We start from the raw sequence: 10328 nt of genomic DNA, 5'->3' as shown, positions 1-10328 counted from the left end.
GCCCCCCTCCCTAAACCCCCCTGCGGCTGCCCCATAGACCGCGGAGCCTATGGGGTTAACTGCCCAGGGGGGGGGCAGGGGCAGCAGGAGGAGGCTGTGTGACACAGCCTCCTCCTGCTACTAAATCGCCGCTAGGGACAGCTGGGGGAGGCAGGGACAACCTACTTCAGGAACTACCAGTACTACCGGAACTACCGGGAACGCCATTTTGCGTCAAGGGGTTAAAAGGATATGTATCATTAGGGAAGGCATTTTTTTTTTTTTACATTTTCCAGTCGGTACCATTAGGGGGTCCCAGTGGTGTGTTCCTTTTTTCAAAACACCACCCATTTCCCACACTCAGTGCTGTTTTGTTCTTGTGCACTGGTCCGGCTGTATGCGACGGAGGCGGGCCTGGAGATATCCCTTCCCCTTAGTGACGCAGCCCTGTTCAAGGGGTTATCCAGCCCTACAAAAACATAGCCACTTTCCCCTTACGGTTGTCTCCAGCTTGGGCGGGGTTTTGAAACTCAGTTCCATTGAAGTAAATGGAGCTTAATTGCAAACCACACCTGAACTGGAGACAACACGAGGGGGAAAAGTGGCCATGTTTTTGTAGCTCTGGATAACCCCTTTAATGCTAATGTAGCTGCATCACAGAGGAGATATCGTCACACTGGGGGGTGCCGGGCCAGCCTCCAATTCCCTAATGGTACATTCACTTTAAGCAACCATTCAAAAAGTAAGGGTAACTTTTGTATATTTAACACATTTCCCACAAGTAATAAAAGGAATATAATGTAAATCAATGCAAAATTGTTGGCGCATTACTTCTTCGTATATATGTCAGTACAGACCACACGCAGTCATTTTAATAAATGTACGTTCCATTCCTGCAACGTGTGAGATCTAGCCTGGACCCATATGAATGGATATATACAGTATACATAGATACCCTCACCATCTCTATTGTATTATGAAGTTTCAGCACTGTTCAATGTTAGTGAATACTTTTTGAACCCAGTGAAATATTAGAATATTGTACTCGGGGTGGGGGATGGGGTGGGGTCTTTACGTTGTAAGATATTTTGATCCATCTGGACTTAACAAAACATGGAAAACAGTGATCGTGTACTGTACATTTTCGCACATGGCTTCTTTTCAAAGGAAACAAGTTCTGAATGTTTCTGTGTCTAGACCACAGAAGAAAAACACTTTTTATACTAATTAACCTATCAGAGGGATAAAAGACTGTGATTAGGAGTATGCAAAATGCTATATATCTAAAATACCACCAACTGGATACATTGTATGTTTTCATTTAGACCTGCTATATGCGAAACGTAGAATAATACACTCCAGCACCATTACAATGTGTTTAAGACTTTAAACAATATATTTTACTAAAGGAACCCGAGCCTTAGGATCCATGCGCCAGTAAAAAGGTACTTTGACATTTTTATGGATTCCACATTTTGTTAAGTTAAAAAAAAAAATTGTCTAAAAAAAATACATTTATCTCAAGTTCTTCTCCTATTTGTGGTCTCTTCTGGACCGGGCCAATTTCTGTTTTTGTGCTTTCGTTTTTTCCTCCTTGCATTTAAAAGGCCGTAGCACTTCCTTTTTTCACCTACAGACCCACACGAACCCTTATTTTTTGCGCCATTAATTGTACTTTGCAATAGCATATTTAATTTTTGCATAAAATTTGATCCATAAATCCATTAGATTGGTGCTCTATTGGTCTGGACTGCAGCAGACCAGATCAATAGAATACCGAGTCGGGATCAGCATCATTCCGACACTGAGGCCCGGTCGGGTAAGTTAAATGGTTCACCTCTCCGCGACCACATCGCGGAGGGGGCAATCCATCCACTAGACAACTAATAATGGGGGGAAATAGCCATTTAGATGCATCTGTCAGCTTCGACAGCTGCATCTAAATGGCTCGTTAGAGGCCGCGGTCCCAGGCTATTAATAGCAGCCGGGATCACGGCCGTTCAGAGCAGGCCTCCTCTGAACTCCTCTACCTGACCTAGCCTGTACAGTTACGTGAAGGGGATGTGTCATCAGAAAATGCTCTATGGTTTGAATCAAGTTTTTAAGTTAAACATATTTTTAAAGAATTTTTATGTGTTTTTTTTATTTTACATTTTACTATCTATATTATAAGTAATACTATATATTATGTATTATTTATAATATAAAATAATCCTGAAATCTTGCAGTTTACATTTTGCCACTATGATGAAAACTAAGCTCTGATTTCCTGTTCTGACATAATTTCCCAGCATTCTCCTCCTTATCAGCACAGACAAGAGTACAATGACAGGTGACACCAGGATATAGAGAACACGTGTGCATACAATAGCTGCTGCCCATAACTCAGCCCCCTAGCCTATGGAATGAGCCCACAGAGCATGCTCACAAATGTGTCCTATACAAAGAATTGGGGTCTGGAGATGTTCATTGTGTGTATGTCCATGAGACTTGCTGTAAAGAGAAACAGATTCGGAAAATGTTTTTTCCCCTTCCTATATATTAACACAAGTGTATGCTATACAGTAGTGTCACTATACTATGAGTTATCATTGTTGCTAGTAAGGGGCTAGTAAATAACACCCAGCAGCAAGCATTTACACACACATATAATAAAAAGTACCCCCTCCCCTGTGATCTCCCAGTAATAAGGGAGATCAGTTAGTGTCCACCAGTCAGCGTCTGTTAGTAAGCGTCAGTCAGCGTCCGTTTGTAAGCGTCGGGCAGCGTCCGTTAGTAAGCGTCAGGCAGCGTCCGTTAGTAAGGGCCAGTCAGCGTCTGTTTGTAAGCACCAGGCAGCATCCGTTTGTAAGCGTCAGGCAGCGTCCGTTAGTAAGCGTCAGTCAGCGTCCGTTAGTAAGCGTACGGGTCAGTTAGCGTCCGTCATTATCAGTCAACGTCCGTTAGTATTTGTCGGTGTCAGTAAGTGTCTGTTAGTAAGTGTCAGTATCGGTCAATGTCCGTTAGTAAGAGTCAGTCAGCGTCCTTTAGCAGGTGTCAGCAAGCGTCAGTCACCTTCTGTAAGTAAGTGTCAGCCAGCATCAGTCAGCGTCCATTAGTAAGAGTCCGTCAGTGTCCGTTACTGAACATCAATCAGTGTCAGTTATCAACAGTTGGCATCCATTAGTAAGTGTGAGTAAGCGTCAGTCAGTGTCCGTTAGTAAGTGTGAGTAAACGTCAGTCAGTGTCCGTTAGTAAGTGTCAGTAAATGTCTGTGCATTTGCTGCTACAGCAGTATTGCACACATGGACATAGGTTCTCCTTCTCTTCTGAGCCCTGTTGTGCATCCGTACAATAATTTACGTTCACAAATGGGGTATTTCCGTACTCAGGAAAAATTGCTTTACAAATATTGGGGGGCTTTTTCTTCTCCAAGCTTTTGGAAATTTGAAAAATTTGGGGTTTCACCAATGTATAAGTGTGAAAAATTTGATTTTTCATTTTCACTGGCCCAATTTTGCAAAGAAACTGTGAAAAACCTGTAGGGTCCAAATGCCCACTGTACCCCTTGTTACATTCTTTGAGGGGTGTAGTTTTCAAAATGGGGTCACTTGTGGGGGGGTTCCACTGTCTCGGCACTAGGGGGGCTCTGTAACTGTAACATGGTTTCCTACATTTATTCCAGCCAAATCCACACTCCAAAATTTTAAGGGTGCTCCTTCTCTTCTGAGCCATGTTGTGCGCCTGCACAACACTTTACGTCCACAAATGGGGCATTTGTAAAAACTGCAGATTCAGTGGAATAAATGTTTTATTGCATTTCCCTTTTTATAGCAGGTTTGGTATGGAAAAAATAGGATTGAATTGGAATGTCTGCAAAGAAAATGGAAATTTTTACTTTTCACACTTATTTCGCAGTTATTCCTGTGAAATCCCTAAAGGGTTCAAAACTGTTTTAAATGTCAATTTGAATACTTCAAAGGGTGAAGAGTTTAAAATGGGGGGAATTATGGGGGTTTCTAGTATACAGGCCTCTGGAATATGCTTCAAAACTGAACTGGTCCCTAAAAAATTCTGAGTTAAAATCTTCTCAAAAATTTTGAAAATTACTACTAAACAATAACGGCCTCTAAAATCCTAAAAAAGTTAAAACATGTTCACCAAATGTAGACATGTTATAGATGTGAATTAATCAATAACCTTTGTTGCATAACTATCTTCCTTTTTGGCAGAGACTTTCAAATTTAGAGAAATGCAATTTTTTTGTTTTTCACAAAAAAAAGTTAAAGGTATTGGCCCAAATGTACCACTTAAAATAATAAAGTAGAACATGTCACGAAAAAACAATCTTGGAACCACAAGGATCTGTAAAAGCATTCCAGAGTTATTAATATATAAAATGACACATATCATATTTGAAAAATTTGGCAGTGTCATAAACACCAAAACTAGCTGTGTCCCCTAAGGGTTAAAAGGGTTATCTAGTATTAGAAAAACATGGCCACTTTTCTTCCAGAGACAGCACCACCCTTGTCTCCAGTTCAGGAGAGGTTTGCAATTAAGCTCCATTCACTTCAATGGTACTGAGTTACAAAACCTACAACTGGAGACAAGAGTGGTGCTGTCTCTGGAAGAAAGTGGCCATGTTTTTGTGGCACTGGATAACCCCTTTAATTAATGTGGCACAAGTTTTGATCATAGACAAATTACAAAGTAATAGACCAAGCTTAACTTTAAATTAACATTTAAGATGCCCTTTGGTCACAGTCAGACACATGATGTCCTGCATCCAATTTACACATTGCAGGGTTCATTTTTCTGAAGTTATGACTCGTTTTAGTTGCATTCCAATAGAAGTGTTAATGTTGGATGACCATTTATTGACTCTAATACAGGCACCAGATTTCGGCTGGATTCACACATAGAGTATTATAGGGAATGTGTCATCAGAAAATGGCCTATTGTCTACATCAAATGCTAACGTTAAACATATTTTTGAATATTTTTTAAAATTTTCACTTTTACTGTCTCTACAATGTTTACATGCACAAAATGGACTTGGTTAAAGACTCGTGTATCAGAGACCTGCACGTTGGTACATGAGCAGGGGCGTAGCTAATGTCTCCTGGGCCCTGGTGCGAGAGGCCAACTTGGCCCCCCCCCATCCTTTCACGACCAAGTGATGCTATTGGTGTGTATATATATATATATATATATATATATATATATACACACACCAAGACAGATATTACCAATAACACCAGCATATTGGAAGAGAAAGTATTATCACCGTACATATTACCGCCATACTGTTACCGACCAAATCCTGTATACCGAGACCAATATTACCAGTAATACCAGTGTATAGGAAGGAAATGTTACCGCCACACCACAACCACTACCATCACCACCATATTGTTACTGACCAAATCCAGTATACTAAATCACCTCATCCAGTCATATAGAGGTGGCCCCAGCTCTACACAGGCTCTATACACCATATACATTACAGTGCAGTTATATCAGGTGACTCACAGGAGACGTCTTTTCTGATCGGAGTTCTTTCCTTTTCATCTTCTCCATCCGTCCTGGGCCGTTATGAGAACTTCTCTGAGCCACGAATCCACAGAATCTGCCAGACAGACATATTAGGCTCCTCACACTGGCACCATCCTCATCTCTCTACAAACTGCACATCTGTATTGGCCCCTTTACACCCTCATTTAGTGGGTAGCCCTGACTCTTTGTGACCCCCTAATAATATATGCCCCCCTCTGTGTATTCCCTCTCCCCCTATGTTGCCCCCCCAAATAGATGGCCCCTCTCCCCCCTCCATATAGATGGCCCCTCTACCCCCTCCCTTATAGATGGCCTCCTCTCCCCCTCCTTATAGATGGCCACCTCTACCCCCTCCCTTATAAATGGCCTCCTCTCCCCCTCCTTATAGATGGCCTCCTCTACCCCCTCCCTTATAGATGGCCTCCTCTCCCCCTCCCTTATAGATGGCCCCCTCTCTCCTCACCCTCCCTTATGGATGGCCCCCTCTCCCCCCACCCTCCCTTATAGATGGTCCCCTTTCCCCCCTCCCTTATAGATGGTACCCTTTTCCTCTCCCTTATAGATGGTCCCTCTTTCCCCCCCACCCTCATAGATGGCCCCTCTTTCCCCCCCCCCCACCCTCATAGATGGTCCCCTTTCCCCCCACCCTAATAGATGCCCCCCTCCTTCCCCCCACCCTCATAGATGCCCCCCTCTTCCCCCCCCTCATAGATGCCCCCCTCTTCCCCCCCCTCATAGATGCCCCTGTCTTTCCCCCCACCCTCATAGATGCCCCCCTCTTTCCCCCCACCCTCATAGATGCCCCCCTCTTCCCCCCCTCATAGATACCCCTGTCTTTCCCCCCACCCTCATAGATTACCCCCTCTTTCCCCCCACCCTGCAGGCTGATAAAAAAACAAAACAAAACTTAACTCACCTGACATCGCGCTCCCACGTTGATCCTCACTCCTCCTGGTCTGTCCCCGGCTGCTGCGCGGCTGCCGGGGGTGTCGCGTCTTATCCCCGGCAGCGCGCGCATCCCAGAGCTCCCTGCGCGCCGGAACCGGAAGTCAGGGCCCAAGGCACGCAGGGAGCTCTGGGATGCGTGCGCTGCCGGGGATAAGACGCAACACCCCCCCAGCCGCGGACCAGCTGGGGGAAGACGGAGCTGGACTCTTGTGACCGCAAGCAAAACAATGCTTGCGGTCACAAGAGTGATTGATCGGGAGGGCCTCCCGATCGGGAGGGCCCCCCTTCGTGGCGGGCCAGGTCGCGGCGGCAACCGCGGTAGCTACGCCACTGTACATGAGGCAATATGGTTTGATCAAATTATATACTAACTTCTGATGTTGGTTTTTAATGTAGCTGAATAAGCTTTCGTGTCAACAATGGGTGCGATGTGCAGCCATTTCTGTCTTTTTGGCTTGTGCACAAAATGGACTTTGTTGATGTTCTTGTACCACTGTTGGAGGTCACTGACCTTTTTTGCAAGGTATTCCCTTTTTTTCCCAATAGGTTTTTAGTAGGGCTTCATGAATGCCAGAAAACATACAGTGTAAAGAAAACGCATAACACTTGGAAAATGCTGAAAGAAGGCAAGTGTGAAGGAGCACTGACTTTGCTTTTATTGTAACGGTGTCCTGCCTCTGCCATGGCTCAAAACCTGCAAACGGCCTCACACCAGGAACTGAAGTAGCGGAGCAGAGACAGCAGTACTGTAGCCGTGAAGGTGAGTTTCCAGGAATTCTGCAAAATGGCCTACTGGCCGGACAACACCCTTTAAAATTGATTAAAAATATATTTTTGTTACGAGTAGAGATGAGCGCAACTCCAGCATGCTCTAGGGAGTCTTGGAAAACATGGGATATCTTACACTGAAATAAGTGATAGCACCCCCTACTGGTTTTGGTCTGCTGATATCTGTGTCCTGCAGATATCTTAATGTTCTTGTGTCTACAATAGAGGTAGCGACAAGAATTAAGAAATTGCAGTACAACACCAAGTACAGTGGTACCTTGGTTTAAGAGTAACTTGGTTTAAGAGCGTTTTGCAAGAAGAGCTCACAGTTTTTCAAACTTGTAACTTGGTTTAAGAGCATTGCTTTGGTTTAAGAGCTCCCTGTACTGGGTGACAGGAGAAGTCGGGGAGGGGCATGGTCTGCATAGCGGGGTTTACAGCCCTGTACTCTGACCTAGGAAGTCTCCCTCACCTTCCAAATCATAGCAGATACACCTGAGGCTGGGGCTTACATCAGGGAACAGGACTGTGGAGGTAATCTCTCCATAGATGTAATCCCTCTATGTGCCCACATCTGCTTTACTCATTCCTTCATGCTTACTGTAGTCTCTGTCAGCCCTTGTGTTTCTCATCCTCTCCATTCCTGCTATAATGTGCCTGCACTTACACTCAGCTATAAACACTGCTGCTATAATGTGCCTGCACTCACACTCAGCTATAAACACTGCTGCTATAATGTGCCTGCACTTACACTCTGCTATACACACTGCTGTATAGAAAACTTTCACATCCTCCTGCACAGCTTTGTGATTCTCACTTCCTGATTGGTCCATGCTGAACACACACTCCTTCCCTATTGCAGTCATGTGACCACACAAACCTCTGACAGCAGCCATGCTTCTCTATTCTAGCCTGTTGTACTACGCTACTGTATTATGTGGATCTGCACCTCCATTCCGTATCTACAAACTGCTGTTTTTTATTCTTATGCACTTACTATACATTATACACCACATGCTGCTGTGTTATCAGGGTTATGCAGTTACTATACATTATACACCACATGCATGCTGAAGGAGACCTCATTTATCATGCTCACAGGCGTAGATCATGGTCCAAATTTACACCTGCTGGAAGCTTTGGTATATCCGGATTAAAGGGGTTATCCAGCGCTACAAAAACATGGCCACTTTCCCCCTACTGTTGTCTCCAGTTTGGGTGGGATTTTGAAACTCAGTTCCATTTAAGTAAATGGAGCTTAGTTGCAAACCACACCTGAACTGGAGACAACAGTAGGGGGAAAAATGGCCATGTTTTTGTAGTGCTGGATAACCCCTTTAAGGAAGTGATGAATTTTTTGACACAGTGCTCTCTGCTGCCACCTCTGTCCATGTCAGGAACAGTCCAGAACAGGAGAGGCTTTCTATGGTGATTTACTGCTGCTCTGGACAGTTCCTGACATGGACAGAGGTGGCAGCAGAAAGCACTGTGTCAGACTGGAAAGAACAGGACACACATCAGCTGATAAGTACTGGAAGGATTGAGATTTTTGAAAAGAAGTAATTTACAAATCTGTATTTGTATCTGTAACTTCCTAACACTAGTTGATTTCAACTTCAAATTCTACTTTAAATATCGTCAATCCAACACCATAGTTCCATGTGCAAAAAGCAGTCTCTCAATGTCTCCAAGTAAGACAGCTGAGTTAATATGGAGGAATACTTTGTTTTTATTGGATATTCAACTGTGTAAAGTAGAATGATGAATTGTTTCTAAAGTGTCTGTGTAATTTGTGAATAACAAAGAGAGTTTGACTGTAGTTAACAAAAAGTCCGAGAATTATATACAAATGACAACTTTTAAAATTTTCTTCAGACTAAAGATAAGAGGCGAAAGCTGAAAGAATGATTCATGTGCTGCGATGTATGAAAAGGAAGCGGAGAGCGGAGAGAAATATGCTGTTACATGAATACTTGGATACAACCTAATGTTATCCTTATGGATTTGTAACTTTGTAGTAACTAAAGATGTCGCACGAATCAGCTCAAGTCAGTGAGATTCAGGGAAAGTATGAAGCAATATATGATAAAACATCGGGTTATACTAACTCTGAAAGGGAGTGTTTAGGCTACAATCTGTCTGATGGGGATTAAGGAGTCTCAGGGATTCTCCTATTCTTCACAGGGATCCCCACAGAGAAGTTTGAACGTCTCCAAATGTTTCCTTAAAGGGGTACTCCAGCGAAAATCTTTTTCTTTTAAATAAACTGGCTTCAGAAAGTTACCTCAAGGCTTCCCATACTTTCCAGCTGCTGTATGTCCTGCAGGAAGTGTTACCAGTTTGACACAGTGCTCTCTGCTGCCACCTCTGTCCAAGACAGTAACTGTCCAGAGCAGCAGCAAATCCCTGTAGAAACCGTTTCCTTCTCTGGACAGTTCCTAACATATAAAGAGGTGGCAGCAGAGAGCACTGTGTCAGACTGAAAAGACAACATCAAATCCTGCAGAACATACAGCAGCTGATAAGTATGGGAAGACTAGAGATTTTTAAATAGAAGTAAATTAGGGTCCATTTACACTGACAGATTAGCTGCTAAAGATTTAAAGCCAAAGCCAGAAACAGACTATAAACAGAGATCAGGTCATAAAGGAAAGCCTCTTTTCAAATCCATTCCTGGCTTTGGCTTCAAATCAGATAATCTTTTTGTGTTAATGGCGCCATACAAATCCAAATAAATTTCTGAAACTAGTTGATTTGAAAGAAAAAAAAAAACATCTAACCTGCTGAAATGCCTCCCCCTGCTGAGGGTGAAGCCAAGTTTCCTACCTTTATCCTCTGTACTGTTTCTGTGTAGTTTAATTCATTCATCTGCTAATGAGACAGTTTGGTGCACTGGGGATGGGACTACCACCCTACCAGCAGATCCAGCCCATCCCACTCCCAGTGCACCAAAGCACCTCTTTAGCATGTGTATTGATCTACAGACTACACAGAAACAGCACTAAGGATGAAGATAAGCCATTTTCATGTGTTCTCCTGTGCTATCAATCACAATGCAGTGAGCTCAGCAAATGACATCTCATAAAAGATTAGGT

The 10328-nt window shown here is 43.5% G+C and overlaps 1 long non-coding RNA gene across 1 annotated transcript; it reads left to right on the top strand.

Annotated features, from left to right (window-relative positions):
* Window positions 1-3054: 3054 nt before the first annotated feature.
* On the top strand, window positions 3055-9250 carry LOC138768173 (uncharacterized). Its single transcript, XR_011358943.1, has 3 exons — window positions 3055-3150; window positions 7012-7225; window positions 9109-9250. It is a non-coding gene; the product is annotated as an uncharacterized lncRNA (long non-coding RNA).
* Window positions 9251-10328: the final 1078 nt, after the last annotated feature.

This window comes from Dendropsophus ebraccatus, chromosome 11 (assembly GCF_027789765.1).
Source record: "Dendropsophus ebraccatus isolate aDenEbr1 chromosome 11, aDenEbr1.pat, whole genome shotgun sequence".
Classification (NCBI taxonomy): Eukaryota; Metazoa; Chordata; class Amphibia; order Anura; family Hylidae; genus Dendropsophus; species Dendropsophus ebraccatus.
This window is presented reverse-complemented; position numbering and strand designations above follow the sequence as displayed.